This window comes from Rana temporaria, chromosome 3 (genome assembly GCF_905171775.1).
Source record: "Rana temporaria chromosome 3, aRanTem1.1, whole genome shotgun sequence".
In the NCBI taxonomy this organism is placed as follows: Eukaryota; Metazoa; Chordata; class Amphibia; order Anura; family Ranidae; genus Rana; species Rana temporaria.
In genome coordinates, this window is record NC_053491.1 from 327,308,453 (window position 1) to 327,328,075 (window position 19,623).

Below are 19,623 nucleotides of genomic sequence, written 5' to 3' on the forward strand. Positions count from 1 at the left end.
ATGTAGTCCATTTTTAAGTTGGCTCTGTAGTTTGATATATAGCAGATGCATTTTTTAAATTAGAGGGTTACTTCCTTCTCTCTTCTGTTTTGTAAAACCGGTGGCTGCTTTGCCTTGTATATCCCCGGTCTTGTTACAACCCGGCTATAGTTCCACAACGAGTAGGAAGTGATACAATCCCTGCTCGCTGTAGTGGGAGGGCCAGTGAGGCTGAGACTAGTGGTCCGATTCACCCACAGAGGCGGTGTCTTTAGAATGACAGTCCAACAATTAGAAGTTACACTCACAAATGTCCAGTTGTGACAGGCAAATCATCCACTGCCTGTGTATGTCGCTGAGCTCTGCATGCCGCCATAGAGATGACACTTCAGGCTCCAGTTGCAGCTCCTCCAGCTGAACACACGCTCTCCTAGCAGAGACTACCTGCCGCTGTCCTCTCCTCCCATGTAGCGTGTGCATGGAGCCGGCTCTGCTGAGGGCACCCGTCCACTATGCGGGCTTGGATACCTGTCAGCCTGGGAGGTGTGTGATAGGGGAGCGTATGTTTGACTAGAGGAGTTTCAGCTGGAGCCTGAAGTGTTATCTGAAGTGCGGCATACAGAGGAGCTCAACGACGGCAATATACACAGGCAGCGGATGATGTGCCTGTCACAAGTGGACTTTTGTAAGTACAACGTTTAAGTTTTACCACACAATAAATGGTTATTGTACTAGGAGCCTGTGCGCTCTTTGACAGGAAACACACGCCACCTTTAAATCTCTCCTCTTCCGCCGTGGCTTCAGTTATTGTGTTTCTCCGCCATGGTGGAAGCATGCATGCTGGAACCAGGGAGCTGTGCTTCTCTCCAAGGTTGGAGGGGAAAGGCTTACCTTTGCAATTTTCTGCCTGGAGTGCAGTGACCTTCCGAGCCCCCCCTCACCTTAAGTGGGGGTGTTTCGGAGTCCGCAGTCTCGCCTGCTCACAGGAGGGAAGGACCCACAGGAGGCACAGTGTCTATGTGTCTGGAGTTTATGGGTTTAAATGTGAGTGTTTCTATGTTATTTCCTCGCTGAGGGAGCCTGTGGCTGTTCAGTCAGACGTTACTTCTTTCGGACCCTGCATTTTGGATTGGGTGGTTGCTACTGTTTACACTGCTGGGGACACTCTCCTTTCTGTCTGGTGGTGGTCTATTGGCACTGAGGTGTGTTTTAGGTTAGAACACTAGGTGAGTTTGTTGTTTGTCTCGTTTCAGGAAAAGACTATAGGCAGAACTAAGCATTTAAATCCACCAAGCCAGAGGATGTGTCCCTCCTGCAAGAACCCTCTAAGGGAATCATGGCAAAGGGCAATGTGTAGATCATGCATTAAAGAGTTGGTTGAAGAGGAAATGTCTCAAAAATATAAAGACTTATTCTCCTCAGTTCGAGAGCTTACAAGCTCACTTAGTTCAGTTAAATCTTTTCTGGTACAAAGTCCAGCAACCACCATCCAGCCCAAGAGCCTCCACCTCTAGACCAGCAGAGGTGGACTCTGGGGATGAATGGGCAAGTAGTCTTCCCTCTCAAGGATTCAGATGAAGAAGATGATAGCAAAGCCTCCAGATACAAACTGTCCTTCGAGGATGTGGACGTTTTGCTAAAAGCAATTTACACTACTCTGGATATTCAGGAGGAGAAAGTACAGTTATCTGTCCACGATAAAATGTACCAGGGTCTGGATGATTCTAAACATGTTCCCAGTTCATAGTCATATTGGACACGATTAAAAAAGAATGGAAGGATCCTGAAAAGGGTCCTTTTCTTTCCAAGACCCTTAGGAGGTTTCCTTTTGAAAATAAAGAGTCTGAGGTTTGGAACAAGAAACCATGAATAGGTGCTGCTTTCTCACAGGTTTCCCGGCGTACAGACCTCGCTTTCGAGGACATTGGAGTATTGAAGGATCCAATGGACAAAAGGGCAGACTCCCTGTTAAAAAAGGCATGGGACTCTACATCAGCCAGCCTTAAACCTGCTATGGCCTCCACAGTGGTGACCCGGAATCTTGAATGTTGGGTGGAAAAGCTGATGACGAGCCATGTAGAAGCAGGTACCCCAAGGAAAGACCTTTTGGAATCCTTCCCTCTGATACTGAAAGCAGTCAAATTCATGGCTGATGCATCAGTTGAGCCTATTAAAATGGCAGCAAGGTCCTCAGCGCTGGTTAACTCGGTTAGAAGAGCAGTCTGGCTAAAAACTTGGTCAGGCGACACAGCCTCCAAGATCAAGCTTTGCGGCCTACCTTTTTCAGGGAATTTTCTTTTTGGTCCAGACCTGGAAACAGTCCTGGACAGAACAGCCAATAAAAAGAAGGCTTTCCCTTCTAAAAAGAAGCAGAATTTTTTTTTTTTTGTTTTGTTCTACATCAGCTTCCAACCGGGTACTGGAGACCAGCTCATGGTCGAATGCTTGCCCTCGTCTCCGTTTTGCAATATCGCATCATCTGTAGAATTATAATTTATTTATTGTCTTGTTTGTTATATATATTATATTATTTATTTTTTTTGTTTAATTTTTTTATTTTTTTTACGGAAAAATCATGTGCCTTTCCATAAAAGACGAATAACTTTTAAGCCCTCCCAACGGCAATATGTATTTTTTTTCCCCTGGTGCAAAATATGCGTTTTCTTTTAAGTTAATTAGTGGAGAATTATATTTCATCTCTAGTTGTGCCATAGTCCTATCCCATGCTCTCAAAGTGTCTCGTGTTAAATCAAAAACGTTATTATTTAAATCTCTAAATTGTGCAGGTATCCAAATTATATTACTTAAATGTGCCTTAGCTTGTGCTTTTTCTATTTGAACCCACCTCTTCCCTTGCCTATCTCTAGCCCATTCTACCACTCGGGACAGAACCGCCGCTTTATGGTATTTCCTAATATCAGGCACTGCCAGACCCCCCCTTTTTTTATCTTGTTTTAAGATTGCGAGAGAAATCCTGTGCTTTTTATTTTTCCACACGTAATTCAGGAGTAATGAGTTCAGGATCCTGAGGTATTGTTGCGGTAGGGCTATCTGGATCAGTTGGAATTTGTAGAGTATTTTAGGTACTAAGATCATTTTTATCGTGTTAATGCGACCTATCCAAGATATGGGCCTATTGATTATTTTTTTAATCTCGTTTTTAATCTCATTTAAGAGAGGAATGAAATTTATTTTATAGATCTTTTTCACCGAATTCGCGAACTTAATACCCAGGTATTTTAATTCTTTTGTCCAAGGGAAATGACAGATCTATTTCAACCTCCTTTCATTCTTTTTATTTAAGTTTATATTTAAAATTTCAGACTTTGTAACGTTGATCTTGAAATTCAAAATATCGCCAAAAAGTAATAAAACCTTAGTTAACTTGGGGATTGTATTTAGGGGGTTGGTCACATAAAAGAGAATATCGTCCGCAAACGCCGAAAGTTTATGTTCCTCTTCCTCCTCCACTTTGACCCCGTTAATCCCGGGATCTCTGCGGATCGTGGCTAGTAACGGTTCTAGGGATAGGATTAAAAGTAAGGGGGAGAGCGGGCATCCCTGCCTTGTGCCCTTCTTTATTTCTAAGGACTCTGATAGAGTGCCATTAACTTTGATTCTTGCCGAAGGGGAGTGATATAGTGTTTTAACCCAGTTAATAAATCTCTGCCCCAATCCCATAACCTCGAGGGTTAGGATCATGAGTCCCCAGTCTACCCTGTCAAATGCTTTTTTGGCATCTACTGACAGGAATAGACCTGGGGACTCATTCTCTCTTATTTTTTGGAGTAAAAGAAGTGCTCTTATCCCATTGTCTTTGCCTTCTCTATCAGGTACGAACCCCACCTGGTCCGGGTGAACCAGAAGGTGTATACACTCTTTTAATCGCTCCGCAAGAATTTTGGCAAAGAGTTTTATGTCTGTATTTAATAATGAAATTGGCCGATACCCTGAACAGCAGGAGCCATCCTTCCCCTCTTTTAGAATTAATGTAATTACGGCTGCAAGTGTTTCCTTGCTCATGTCATACTCTACCCCGAGGCCGTTGAAGTAATTGCACAATTTCGGTATTAAAATATTACTAAATTTTTTGTAGTAAAATACGGTGAACCCGTCAGGTCCAGGGCTTTTCCCACCCGCTGTGTTTTTCAAGGCAATTTTGATTTCTTCTTCAGTTATTGGTCTGTCTAGGCTCAGTCTATCGATGTCTCCTATCTTCATAAGTCCTGCCCTTTCTAAAAAGTTTTGAATTTTAGCCTCTTTTTCTCCCCTTTTCCACCTATTCTGGTTAATCGTATACACCTCTTCATAATACTTTTTAAAAGTTTCCGCTATCTTTTTATTAGTATACACCAACTCCCCATTTTTCTTCCTGATTTTCTCTATGTAATTTCTCCTTTTCTTTTTTTGAACCATTTTGGCGAGATGTTTACTGGGCTTATTCCCCCATAAGTATCTCTCTCTGGCTATGCTGTTTAAACTCTTATTCGCTACTTGATCTAAAATCTCCTTGAGTTCATCCCTCTTTAACGTTAGATTAAAATACGTCTCTTTTAGACCCTGATCTTTATGTTTTTATTCAAGAGTCGCTATTTCTTTAAACAAGGCATTGAGTTTGGCCATTCTCTCTTTTTTCTCCCTCACCCCCTCCGAAATTAAAATCCCTCTGATATAGGCTTTGTGCGTCTCCCATAGAATAGCACTGGAGATCCCTTCCGTGTCGTTCGCTAAAAAAATTGTTTAAGTTCCTCTTCGACCCTTCCTACCCTTTCTTCATCTCTTATCAAATCTTCATTAAGGTGCCACGGGGGATGTTGATCTATTTGAGCCAAGGATTTTACATTCATTGTTATCGGGGCATGATCTGAGATAGTCATAATTTCGATCTCGGTCCCCGTAACTTTGTCCAGTAACCTGTGATCTATCAAAATGTAGTCCAGCCTAGAGTACGTCCCGTGGGGAGGGGAGAAAAATGTGTAATCCCGTATCTTTGGGTGCTGCACCCTCCATACATCTACCAGCTGGCAGTCCTGCATCTTACATCTTAATTTTTTAAGCGGGGCGTTATTTGTCTCCTTCCCTCGAGACGTACTATCTACGGCTGGACTCATACACAAATTCAGATCCCCCATTAGGATCGTATGTCCCTCCGCAAAAATTTTTAACCTTCCGAGGATTCTTTCTAAATATGTTTCTGAGTTTGTGTTAGGGGCGTAGATGTTTGCCAATGTATACCTGGAATTTCCCAGTTTCCCTTTCAGGAATAGGAACCTTCCTTCCGGGTCCGTAAGTCTCGCCTCTAGGGCGAACCCTGTCCCTCTTGCAAACCCAATCGCCACGCCCCTAGCATGTTTAGAAATAGAATCCCCGTAAAACCACGTTGGAAACATGGGAGAATATAGTTTGACATTAGACTCCAGTGTCAGATGTGTCTCCTGTATAAAGACTACATTTGCTCTATAGCGACCCACCTCTTCTAATATCTTGTGTCTTTTCCCCCAAGAGTTTAACCCTTTAACATTATATGACAAAAACTTCAACTCGCCCATAGTTTCCTATTCGGTGATTCCCATAATTTGCGTAAATTGTCCCGATAAGCCCCCTTTCCCTCCCTCCTACCCACCCCCCCCAAAGGCCTAAAGCCGACCTCTGAACCAAGGGTGGTCTCATTTACCCTTTTCCACCGATTCACTTGAATTGAGGTAGGATTTAGGCCGCGCCACCTCCCTCACCAGTTCCCCCGGTACACAGGGGTGCCAGGGGACAAGGGCGGAGAGCCCGCTCTCCCTCACCCCCCGTTCCCTTCCCCCCCCCCCCACACCCAGGTTCCACCCGACCCACCTCCCCGCAACTAGCCATTCCTAACCTTACAATACATTCTATTCTATCCACTCAGGCAGGTCTATGACCGGCATGCCTAATTTATGGCAGAAAGCTTCCAGATCTTCGGGGAAAGTCAGCCTAGCCGACACCCCCTCTTTCTTCCCTATGAGACAGGCGAGGGAAGCCCCATTGATAGGCAATCTCCGATTGTCGCATTTGTGCGAGAAGCGGTTTCAATAGCCTCCTCCTTGTCAGGGTTTCCCAGGCTAGGTCCGTAAAGATCTGGATTTCTGCCCCTTTATAACTCAAAGGGGTTGTGCGTCTTAAACTTGACCATATTTCCGCTTTATCTTCATAGAAACTGAATCGGACTATTATGTCTCTAGGCCATTCGCTCTCACGATTCCTTACTCTTCCTATGCGGTGGACTCGCTCAATTTTCAGATGATTTTCGGAATCTTTACACAATAGAGGTAAAAAGATATCGTTTGTAACCTCCCTCAAATTTTCCCCTCTTTCTTCTTTGATTGCACGAATTCTTAAATTTTTTCTCCTGTTACGGTTTTCCTGGTCCTCTAACCGATACTGTAATCTCCTCTGGTTCAATTTCATTGCGAGGCACTACTCTTTTAATTGATTCAGTTCTACCGCTTGTTGTTCCACCTTTGCTTCCGTCTCCTGTACCCGTGCTAGAAGATGGCCTAAGTCTGCTCTCAGCAAATTAATTTGGGTATTTGAGTATTTTTTTGCTTCTTTCAATTCATGAAGCATGTCACACAACTCTCCCTTAGATAGAGCCTGTGTGCCCGGCCTTGTTACTTCCACCTGGCTTGTGTCTTGCTCCCCCTCAGTTGATGTATCCGTATAAGCGGAGGGTTGATCACCGACTCCTTTCTTTACCGCCCCCTTTTTTTCTATTTTCTTTAGGGGACCCGGGCTCTTACTCCCCCCCTCCTGTGTTAAATACTGTCTTATTGTGGAAGTAGAAACATTCTCTTTAGGAATCTTAGGGGCCGAGCCCCTTGTAGATCTGTTCATGTTAACCTTTCTCCTAGGTCTTATCCGTTTCCCCAGTTTCGACAGTGGTTAGGGGTATGTTGGGCGAGAGCAGTGTGGTGGTACGAGAGATTAACAGGTTATTTCAAGCTCTAATCATACAGGTGTGCAAATTAATTACACCCTCCAGATAGTACTACCTGTAGGGGATCCCACATATGGGGGATGGAAATCATAGAGGGAGAAAGACAATAATGCCTAGCGATACTCCTCAGTAAACGAGGAGTTATAGAGAAAAAAGCAAAGTCAGTGATTAAGCCTGGGGAATGTTAAGCACCACTTCTTAGACCCCTGCCATTATGCACAAGGGATCATCACACTGTGGTCATATACACAGGCATACAGTTGTTGATAATCAGAGCCAATATCGCATTAATCACATGACGCATGACCTAGGGCAGTTCATATCACCTTGATCCTCCACGAGGCACCGCTTAGAATGATTTACTTCGGACTCACATTAGTCGCAAAAAGTATGACATAGGGCAGTTTCTCCAGTCCACCGATGAAGGCTTATTACTCACTCCAAGTGCAGGCCCTTACCATGGGTCCATCAGAGGGGGTGATAAACCCAGAGCCTAGCAGACGATAGGTGGGCCACTTGGTATCAGTACCCCTTTGTGCTTAATGTATCCTCCTGTGCAAAGTAAGCCCTACATAGGATTCAGATCATTTATGCTGCATATGACATGGCCATAGAAACAGTATAGAGCTGCCAAAGAAGATAAAAAGCAGAACAATACCGTCCATCCACAGCAAAAAGTAGTTTGATTTACACTGTTACAATCGTTCTTACCCTCTGCTGGCCAAGTATTTTTTGTCAGAAGGGAAGTTGGACCTCCGTCTAGGTCGCAGTGTTCCTAAGGAACCGTACTGAGATTACCTGAGCCGAGGCGCGGGGCGAGGATGTGGGTCCGGTGGAAAGCGTGACGCTCCTTGGCTGTTGGCTGAGACCCTCCGTTGCCGCTGACATCCTGGCTCACGGGTAGCTCCTAACGGCGGCGGAAAGGGGAACGAGGATTACCGGGGGGTCGCTACGGACGAGTGAATGGTCAGTCAGGCGTTGCAGCGGCTCTCACCACGCTGACAACGCTGGCTTGCCGTCTGTCTTCCGGATCGCTTCATCCTCCCGACCTCTGGCGTGGCGCGGCCCGAACCTTCCCTCAGCATGTGCGCATCACATGCCGCACGCGCACTGTCACTGCGCTGTGAAGCAGAATTTTTTAAAAAAAATTTGTGCGGTTTAGCAGCCCTACAAGAATAGGGATGACAACAAAAAGCGTTGGGTCCCCCAAAAGGGTAGGGGAAGGGGCAGAATTATTTTCAGATCTCCCCAGACCAGACCCCTAAAAGCAAGTGACAATCTTACCCAAGTGGGGAGGGGAGATTAAAGAAGAAAGGCAGACAGACAATCAAACAGAATGTCCACCAGTCCGTTTGTGAAAAACGTCATCTCACAGGGGTACAGGTTGGAATTTTCAGAACCCCCCAAGCAGATTTTACGTTGCAGCCCTTCCACGGGATCAAGAAAAATCTTCCGCTGTTGCAGGATCTGATCCAACAGGAAGTGATCGTTCAAGTCCCAAAGCACCAGGAGGGCTGGGGTTTTTATTCTCATATATTCCTGGTGAAAAAACCTTCAGGGAAAGAGACTGATTCTGAATCTGAAGATACTAAACAAATCAATAAGGTACAAACATTTCTGCATGGACACAATCCACTTGATAACAAAGCTGTTATCTCCAGACTGCTTCATGGCTTCCCTGGATCTAAGGTACGCATACCTACATGTACAGATAGCTCTGGCTTCACAGTGGTTTCTCCGCTTGGCTGTCAATCTAGGGACTTCAGTCTGGCATCTTCAATTCAGGGCTCTGCTGTTCGGTCTTTCATCCTCCCCCAGGATATTTACGAAGATAATGGCAGAAACCCTGGAACCGCTGAAACTGAGGGGGATCTCCGTCATTCCTTACTTGGACGACCTGTTTTTTGCGGATTCCAGAAGTCAGGTTGCGACAAATCTTCAGATATTGCAGACTCGCCTCAAGAGCCTAGGATGATTTTTAAATCTAGAAAAGTCAAGTCTAGAGCCAACACAAGAAATTAGGTTTTTGGGATACACCATAAATTCAGTCCTTCAAAAAGTATTTCTTCCACAGGAAAAGATAGAAAGGATCTATTCTGCAGTGAGTCATATTCAGACGAATCTCTTGATTTCCATCCGGTCAGCCATGGCAGTGTTGGGCCTTCTCACGGTCATGATCCCAGCTGTGCAGTGGGCGAGTTAGCATTCCAGACCCCTCCAGATGAACATCCTACAGGTGTGGTCGCACCAGAAGTCGCTGGAAAAATGCTTCAAACTAACCTTGAATGTAAAATGAGCACTCTGGTGGTGGAGGGACTCAACCAATCTGACAAAAGGTCTCTCATGGATTTTTCCTTTAGACAAGCCTAACACAGTGGTTCTCAACCTGGGGGTCGGGACCCCCTCAGGGTTCAATTGAAGATTTGCCAGGGGTCACCAAATCCCGGGCTGTTGCTGAAGCCTCCGCTCTCCCAGCCTTTTCACGCCCACCCAGCAAGGCTGTCCCTGGAGCCACAGCCTCCCACTCAGACTCTTCACAGCGGCCCATTCAGAGACTAGAGGTCAGCTGACTGGTGAGGAATGTGAAGTGGGAGGGGCTATCCCCTTATTTTATCATAGGTGTCACAGCTACGAGACACCACAAAGCCGGAGACACAGTAAGTAACACTACTTGTGATTAGAGTTGCCATTAAAAGTCCCCACTACTGTTCAGATCGGCAGATGACCTTGATCATAAGCACCTAAGTTGACTGATCAGAACTCCCCCCAGCACTGCCACTCGTCCTATTCCCCCCCCCACCCCCATCATGGAGTAATGGAAAGAAAGATAAACAACAAGAGAGATGGCTAGAGAGAGGGATGGGGGGAAAAAAACAAGAAATTAGGATAGAGAGAGATAAAAGGGAAAGAAAGGAGAACAAAGAGGGAGTGGTACATCCTAAAATGTACCATAAGGGGTTTAATACTGTACGAGTGGAAGGGACTCGGGGATCGCTAAATATCCGTGGGTTAGGTGTGCAAATTACTTGCCTTGCCTTGGGTGCTGACAACCCACGCTACGACAATAATTTTACTGTTGGGGGTCCCCACAACTTGGAAAATGTTATCAAGGGGTCACGACACTAAAAAGGTTGAGTACCACTGGTCTAACAGATGCAAGTTCCTGGGGTTGGGGAGCCGACCTGGACGGTCAAACCGCACAAGGGACTTGGTCCAAAGTGGAAGCAAGTGAATCATCAAACTGGCGGGAACTAAAAGACATCTTCCTGGGTCTAGAAAAACAAACAAGGCACCTCTAAGTGCAGAAGTATAAAACGTTTTGTAACGGTCAGGGGTTAACACCGTTTACGATCTTCCATTCCACCAACCCAAGACAGCTTATCTGACACTCCAACAATCCAACAGACACGATCCATTGGAATTCCCAGAAGGACGAGACACACACAGCTCTCTCTGGTTCAAAAACAAATGAATGCTTTAATGGTAACTTAGCCTTGTTTTATACAGTTACAAGCATGCTACAGTAATCACACGGGCAATGAAACTCTCCACTCCCAACGTCACACAATGGGGGCTTCAATACACATTCAGATGGGCTAATTACTAATCATTATCCAGACGGTCTGGCTCTGCGATAAGTTATCCATACCTGTTACACAAAACACATTCCTTTTACTAAACATAATTGACATGCTAATTCACTATACCTGAAAGGTTAGACTTTTTGGCACCAAATCTAGAGGACTGATAGCTAGATTCACAGAGATTGCCTTAACTTTAAGGCGGCGTAGCTTAGCGTGTTTAGGCTACGCTGCCGTAAGTTAGCGAGGCAAGTACTTGATTCTCAAAGTACTTGCCTGCTAAGTTACGGTGGTGTAGCCTAAAGTGGGCGGGCGTAAGGGCGCCTAATTCAAATTTGTCTGAGGGGGCGTGTTTTATGATAATGAGGCTTGACCCAATGTGATTGACGTTTTTTTATAACTGCGCATGCGCCGGGCGCCTACATTTCCCAGTGTGCATTGCAGCTAAGTCCGCCGCACGGGTCTATTGATTTCGACGTGGACGTAAATGTCGTAAATCCCTATTCACGGACGACTTACGCAAACGACGTAAAATTTTCGAATTTCGACGCGGGAACGGCGGCCATACTTAACGTTACTATTCCATCTATTTGATGGATTAACTTTAGGCGGCCTATCTCTTACGGAAACTGTGAATCTGTACTGCGTCGGCCGGGCGTACATTCGTGAATAGGCGTATCTAGTGATTTACATATTCTACACCGACCGCAATGGAAGCGCCACCTAGCGGCCAGCCTATCTTAGATAGGTTTAAGTGTATCTCTGTTTGAGAATACACTTAAACTTAGGTGGGCGTAGATTCCGAGTTAGGTCGGCGTATCTACTGATACACCGACCTAACTCTACCTGAATCTAGCTAACAATGACTACAGCTGACAAGTCACATTCCACATCTTATCAATAGACTTTCACACAATAAAGTGTCATTGGCATCACACAATGAAAAGGTCTGTAGAAGCAGACCTAGTTAGCATAGCACAATGAAATATCTTAGGAGCCCGACTCAATTAACACCTCAAAAGTATGTGTCCCCACATGAATGAATACTGTCCTATTGACCTGTTGGGGTCAGAATAAACAACTTGTAATATCTCAAGATATCCTACAATATATGAATTATCATTCATGTCCCATCTCATGTAATCCGAGATATCAGTTCTCAGTCATCCTATGCCCCTAAGGGACATAGGATGACCCTAGACCCAAGAGTCATTGGTGAAGCTGGCACAGGAGTACCCCACATCCTTCAAAAGTCTCTGGGTGTCACGGGCCATTCCGTTACACTTTTAATATCCCCTAAAGGGGTTAAAAACACTTACAAGATGGTGGATGAAACATGCATGTAGCAGGTAAGTGCGTTCAGGAGATGTTCCAGTGGCAGGGCAGTCCCAGTCTGTGATGGTAGAGCTTCCAGGGAAGTCCACGAGATAACAGCCGACTTGTGCTGTGAATGTTTAGGGGACACAATAATGCTGGGGATGGCGTCAGAGGAAGCGAGACAAAAACCAGCATGGAACACAAACAGGAAGTGGACAGATAGTGTCATAGAGGCAGGATGCGTTTCGGAACAGGTCATTGGTTCCTTCTTCAGCCAGTGACCAGGAAGGACCTACTAACACAGGGCTCTGTGAACCATCCGGAAGCGGATGGGTTACACCTAACTGCTTGGCTTCTGAGGAAGACCTCCTAAAAGCTAAAGGACTATCCGATAGTAAGTAGTAAAGACCCTACTCTCTAGTAGAAAGGAGGTAACTCAGGCCATTTACCTAAAAGTGTGGAAGAAGTTCAACTCTTGGTGCACTTCCATAAGCCTTAAAGTCAAGAGTGTAGTATCAGTTTTGGAATTTCTCCATGAAGGAATGGAGAAAGGACTGGCAGCCAGCACCCTGAAAACCCAGGTGGCGGCTCTATCTGTTTATTTTGAAAAATCTCTGTCCAGAGAAGCTTTCATTTCTAGATTTTTTGTTAGGGCACTTGCTCGGAATATGCCGGTAGCCCTCAAAGTTTTTCCCAGTTGGGACTTGCCCATTGTTTTGCAGGGTCTCATGGGAGTTCCGTTTGAACCTTTACAACAGGCATGTCCAAAGTCAAGCCCGCAGGCCAATCGCGGCCCACGGTCTGGTTTTGAACGGCCCGCCTGGTTATTTAAACATATACATCTTTTGTGGCCCCCACAATCTCCCAGCGCCGGGGCCACAAAAGATATATATGTATTAGGCTGGCTGCCTTGGAGAAAGGAGGCGGGTCTAGTGCTGCGCACACAGGAGGATTATTTCCTGTTTACACTGCAGCCTCTGCTAATAGGAAGTCCTGTCTTCGGCGCTGCCATTGGACAACTGTTCTGTCCATCAAAGGAGGCGGGACTTTCTCTTAAAGAGGCTGCTGTGTAAACAGGACATTCTCCTGGATATCTTTGGCGCTCGTCTTGCCTCCTCCATGTCCCCTCCAAGGCTGCACTAATGGCAATAGTGAGTGCATTCCTGGCAATGGTGGGGCTGCATTCCTGGCAATGGTGAGTGCATTCCTGGCAATGATGGGTGCTGCCTTCCTGGCAATGGTGAGTGCATTCCTGGCAATGATTGGTGCTGCATTCCTGGCAATGATGGGTGCTGCATTCCTGGCAATGATGGGTGCTACATTCATTGCAATGGTAAGTGCATTCCTGGCAGTGATGGGTGCTGCATTCCTGGCAATGATGGGTGCTGCATTCCTGGCAATGATGGGTACTGCATTCCTGGCAATGATGGGTGCTGCATTCCTGGCAATGATGGGTGCTGCATTCCTGGCAATGGGTGCTGCCTTCCTGGCAATGGTGAGTGCATTCCTGACAATGCTGGGTGCTGCATTCCTGGGAATGGTGAGTGCCTTCCTGGCAATGATGGGTGCTGCATTCCTGGCAATGATGGGTGCTGCATTCCTGACAATGGTGGGGCTGCATTCCTGGCAATGGTGAGTGCCTTCCTGGCAATGATGGGTGCTGCATTCCTGGCAATGATGGGTGCTGCATTCCTGGCAATGATGGGTGCTGCATTTACTGCAATGATGGGTGCTGCATTTACTGCAATGATGGGTGCTGCATTCACGGCAATGATGGGTGCTGCATTCACGGCAATGATGGGTGCTGCATTCACGGCAATGATGGGTGCTGCATTCATGGCAATGATGGGTGCTGCATTCCTGGCAATTTTTGAGTCCATTCCTGGCAATGATGGGTGCTGCATTCCTGGCAATGGTGAGTGCCTTTCTGGCAATGATGGGTGCTGCATTCCTGACAATGGTGGGGCTGCATTCCTGGCAATGATGGATGCTGCATTCCTGGCAATGGTGAGTGCTGCATTCCTGGCAATGATGGGTGCTGCATTCCTGGCAATGATGGGTGCTGCATTCCTGGCAATGATGGGTGCTGCATTCCTGGCAATGATGGGTGCTGCATTCCTGGCAATGATGGGTGCTGCATTCACGGCAATGATGGGTGCTGCATTCCTGGCAATGATGGGTGCTGCATTCCTGGCAATGATGGGTGCTGCCTTCCTGGCAATGATGGGTGCTGCCTTCCTGGCAATAGTGAGTGTATTCCTGGCAATGCTGGATGCTGCATTCCTGGCAATGATGGGTGCCTTCCTGGCAATGATGGGTGCTGCATTCCTGGCAATGATGGGTGCTGCATTCCTGGCAATGATGGGTGCTGCATTCCTGGCAATGGTGAGTGCATTCCTGGCAATGATGGGTGCTGCCTTCCTGGCAATGGTGGGTGCTGCATTCCTGGCAATGGTGGGTGCTGCCTTCCTGGCAATGGTGGGTGCTGCCTTCCTGGCAATGATGGGTGCTGCATTCCTGGCAATGGTGAGTGCATTCCTGGCAATGATGGGTGCTGCATTCCTGGCAATTGGAGGTCTGCAGATGGGCACTGACCCTTATTTTGCTTCACAGTTCTTTATTTAAAATTGTAAGTTTTTTTCCTGAAACTTCCCTCCTTAAATTGAAGGTGTGTGTTATACGGTATATCCAAATAATACACCCAAGCTTATCTCTTTACTCACACACAGCCACAAAGGCAAGAGAATTCTTGTTGGGCAGTGTATTGGTGCTCAAACGAACACACTTGGACCAAATTTTAATGTTTCACAGAATGTCGGGCCAATTGGTCGGCCCTCGAGCATGTTCACTTTATCAAATCTGGCCCTCTTTGAAAAAAGTTTGGACACCCCTGCTTTACAAGATATATCCTTAAAAAATGTGATTCTCAAAACAATTTTCTTAGTTGCCATTACATCAGCAAGACGAGTCAGTGAGCTCCAGGCTCTGGCCATTACAGTACCTTTTCTTAGAATCTTCCCAGATAGGGTGATCCTTCAAACGGATCCAGCCTTCTTACTGAAAGTGTCTTCAACTTTCCATCACTCGCAAGAAATAATCCTACCCACCTTCTCATCAGTTCCTACCAATACAGGAGAAGAAGCTTTCATACACTGGATGTGAGAAGATGTCTGTTACAGTTTCTTTCAATCACCAAAGAGTTTAGGAAGTCAAACGCTCTCTTTGTAATATTCTCAGGTCCCCGTAAAGGGGAGAAAGCTTCTAAAAGTACATTAGGCAGATGGCTTAGACAAACGATTAGAGGCCTATCAAGCTAAAGGAGAAATACCTCCCTCAGGTATTGCTGCTCATTCCACTAGGTCAGAGGTGCCCAACCTTTTGAAGAGCGAGGGCCACTTAATTGACTTGGTAACCGGTCGCGGGCCACAATCAGTGGAGCGGGCGGATGACAGGTCCGTGTCCACTCTGCATATGCAGAGCAGACACCAAAATAGCCCACTCTACTCTATGGGCCCTCCGATCTGATCTGCCCAGATAGGAGACGGATCACCCTTCTGTTTTTTTTTTTTTTTTTTTAGCAGATTGGAGGTAGTGGGTATAAATGGCCACAAGCACATTTACAAGTGATGCTCCATAGAGGTGAACGGAGGGTCCAATTGGGTTGGACTGATCGTATCAAAGGGGCCTAAGGCTGTTTTCCCACTGATGTACTGATACCGAAGGTAGAACGCAGTGCACACCTATGGCTTTCATTCGGGTTAGCTGTACTTTGCCATATACTTCTATTATATCCTGCAGGTGTGGTGCACCAAACCCACAGGTAATAACAGAAGTCTTTAGCTCAGTGCAGGTCACCCGCGAGTGTTCTGCGCTGAGCCTGCAAATCAGTTTGAAAGATGCACATAATTACACTGTGATTTTAGTAATAAACTTACCTTTAATAAAAGTCTTCCATTCAGGTATTGCCGGCTGTTGCTGTCCCAGGCAGAGTGCATTTGGTAACACTCCGCCTGTGACAGGAGCTGGCACTATATAGGAAGCATCGACTTATAAGGCTCTGTTCTGCAGACGCTTATTTCCTCTACCCCAGGATTCATTCATCACACTGATTCTCTGAGGTGGCGGGTCAGCAGCCCACGATCTGGGCTTGCCAACCCACCATCCCTGAATTGGGAGGTCGCGGGCCACATCAGAGGGCTCCGCAGGCCACATGTGGCCCCCAGGCCACTGGTTGGGCACCCCTGCACTAGGTCAACGGTAGTTTCCTGGGTTGAGAGGGCTGGTGCTATGCCTGATTAAATTTGCATAGGTGCCACTTGGTCCAACTACTCAATATTTCTCCGGCATTATAGGTTGGACTTGCTGTCCGCCGCAGATCAAGCCTTCGGCAGGAAGGTACTGCAGGTAGTAGTCCACCATACGGTAAGTTACTCGGTTATCCTCTCCAAGGTTGTCCTGAAAGGGAATATGAGAAAGACTTACTTAGACTTATCGGTGACTGTATTTCTAAGAGCCTTTCAGGACAACTGCTATTTCCCTCCCTAATATATCTTAGAAGTATTGGTTAAGTGTCTATCATGGTGGTTGTGGTTCTTCTGTGCTTTGTTTTCCAGTTTATTGGAGACCACACAATAACTGAAGCCATGGTGAAAGAGGGGGATTTAAAGGCGGCGTGTGTTTCCTGTAAAAGACGGAGCTGTGCTCTCTCCAAGGTTGTCCTGAAAGGTTCTTATGCCGCGTACACACCATCACTTTATGTGATGAAAAAAAACGACACTTTCTGTGAAGTAAAAAATGACGTTTTTGAAACTTCAATTTTCAAAGACGAAGTTGCCTACACACCATCGTTTTCTCACAATGATCTTGCAAAGTGAGGTTACGTTCCACCACGTTTTACCATTGAAGCTTGCTTCATAAGTAGCTTCTGGGCATGCGTGGATGAAAAAACGTCTTAGAAAACAACGTTTTTTGCTACACACGGTCAATTTCTGTGAAGTAAAAAGTGCACTTTTGAAAAACGACACATAAAATTGAAGCATGCTTCAATTTTTTTTGGTCGTTTTTTACAAGACATAAAACGACGTTTTCCCCCACACACAGTCAATTAAAGTGACGTTTTTAAAAACATAATTTTTTTTCATCACATAAAGTGATGGTGTGTACGCGGCATTAGAAATACCACCACCGGTAAGTCTAACAAAGTATTTTTTCCTATTTGGTTGCAGCCAGGGATAAGTCATGTGTCGCCGGTGAGTAAACCGGCAGCTGCCGGTGTTCTAAAACCTGAACACTTGGAGGAGGAAAACACAATCAATGGGCAGCGCTTTTATCCACTTTTCGGCCAATAGTGGGGGTTAAAAGCACCCCACTAGCGGGTAAAAAATTCTGCTAAAAAGACGGTAAAGTGCTGCTAAAAATAGTGGCACTTTACCGCCGACACCCCAGCACCCTAAAGCATTCCTGCAGGGTGCTGTACAGGTCTAAGGGAGTGGACCCTAAAACATGAAAAGGGTACATTGTCCTTGAAGGTCCCCAATGACGGAACCCGCCATGATAGGTGAAGATTGGGTTCTTAGTTTCTAAAGTTGCTGTGCGCCTGGCCGGGCAAGGTAAACCCCCTTATTTACTTATTGTGGGGTGCTCCGTGTTTTGTAACAATCTGTCAAACTAGCAAGCGGCTGGACACCTGTGTGGCAGTGACTGCAGGGGGAGCTTGGGCTAGCTGCTGGTGTTTGGGTAGGAGTACCTTTTTCTTGCTGTCTTGGCTGCCTTTCTTATGGATGGGTCCACGCACGGGGGTTCACCATTGATCTTGATGGTTTTCTATAGCGCATGCGAGTTTGCAGCTGTGCTGGTCAGCCATGGCGCACGTGGCTTTGCCACACAACGTCCGCACACAGAGCTGCCTATGCGCCGTAGCTCTAAGTATGGCGCACGTGGATTCTCCATGGCGCATGTAGGACCTCGTGTGCGTACACAGCTGCGCACATACTCCGTGCGTGATGACGCACAACCATCTTATTTAAAGCAGAAAGTGGCTGACATGCGGCGCTTCCAGGGGACAGCTGTGGGACACAGAGCAGGCTCTGAACCAGTTCACTTTCAGCAGTTCATTCCTCCTTACCCGGGTCACGTGAGTCGCCAGGTGTTGGTTGGCAGGCTAAGGTGCTTAGCAGGATTGTTGCATAGGAGCTTGATGAACCCTATTAAAGGGCCTTCCCTCTGGGGTGGTGTAAATACTAAACCCAGGTACTCCCTTTTTGTGGCTTGCAATGTCTTCAAAAAAGATGAGTGGGGCTAACACTACAGGGAAAGACGCATCTGTTTCGTCAGCAGCTCCTGAGGAGCCTAGTCGAATCCCTAGTTTTGCACCCCCGAAGAGACCAGAGGCTTCCGGCTAATCTGAGCCTCTGCCAGTCCCTAAGGTATTGGGTCAGATGGCCTAACCACGAGGAGAATCCTGCTGAAAATAGGGTGGATATACCTCGAGCACTGTGTTTTGAAGGGTTCGATACAGCAAGTCTCTCGTCTGGCTCTCCTGTCTGTACACATGTGCAGACTTGTGTGGCTTAAGAACTGGTCAGCCAAGCTTCCCTGTAAGAAGTTGTTGGCAGGGTTCCCCTTTAATGGGGAATGCTTGTTTGGTGGTGATTTGGACAAATATATCCAAGCCCTCCTTTTGAGGGGACGCCCCAACTCTATCGGATGGGAGGAAGGCTGCTTCACTTTGCAGACATTTATAGAACGGTGGTTCAGGACGAGTGGGTCACCTCGACAGTATCCCACGGTTACAAGCTGGAATTGCAAGGGTTTCCTCTTCCAGCGGTTTCTAAGATCCAGCGTTCCTTTGGATCCTCCAAAAAGAAACTTATTGTTTCAGGCACTATATCATTTAGTGCATCAGGGAGTGATTATACAGGTACCTGTATCCGAAGGGGGCGCAGGGTTTTATTCAAATCTGTTCACGGTTCTAAAACCAAACAAGGCACATTTTGAATCCAAGATCCCTGAACCAGTATCTATTAATCCAGTCCTTTCGGATGGAGTCAGTCCACTCGGTAGCCTCGCTCCAGATGGGAAACTTTCTAGCCTCCATCGATATCAAGGACACGTATTTACACGTACCCATCTTTCAACCTCATCAGAGGTTCCTGTGATTTTCAGTAGAGGAATGTAATTTCCAGTTTGTGGCGCTGCCCTTGGGTGTTTAAGGGCCCAAGGAATCTTGGTGCTTGGGTACTTGGACAACCTCCTGCTCAGGCCCTAGAACAAAGTGTAGCCTGCACAGTGCGGTATTTAGAAAGCCTGGACTGGGTTATAAATACCGAAAAGTCAGCCTTGAGGCCAGCTCAGTCTCTGAAATATTTAGATCTGATTCTAGATACGGTCCAGGCAAGGGTATTTTTGCCACCCATAAAGATCTGTGCCCTGAAGGATCAGGTGCGTCAGGTAAGGGGCACCAGACAACCCTCCATTTGGCTCTGTATGAGTCTTGTGGGAAGGATGGTGTTTCCCTTGAGAGGCAGTTACCTATGCCCAGTTTCATTCAAGGCCTATACAACAAGACATCTTGTCGGCTTGGAACAAGAGAATGCAAGCCCTGGATTACCCTTTATCTATATCTCCTCGGGTGCGCCTAAGCTGGTAGTTGCAGGATCAGAACCTGCCAAGGGAAGATCCTTCCTCCTGGTGTCTTGGAGAGTACTGACCACAGACGCCAGTCTCTCTGCCTGGGGAGTGAGCCTAGAAGGGCTCACAGCTATGGGGAGATGGTAGAGCAGA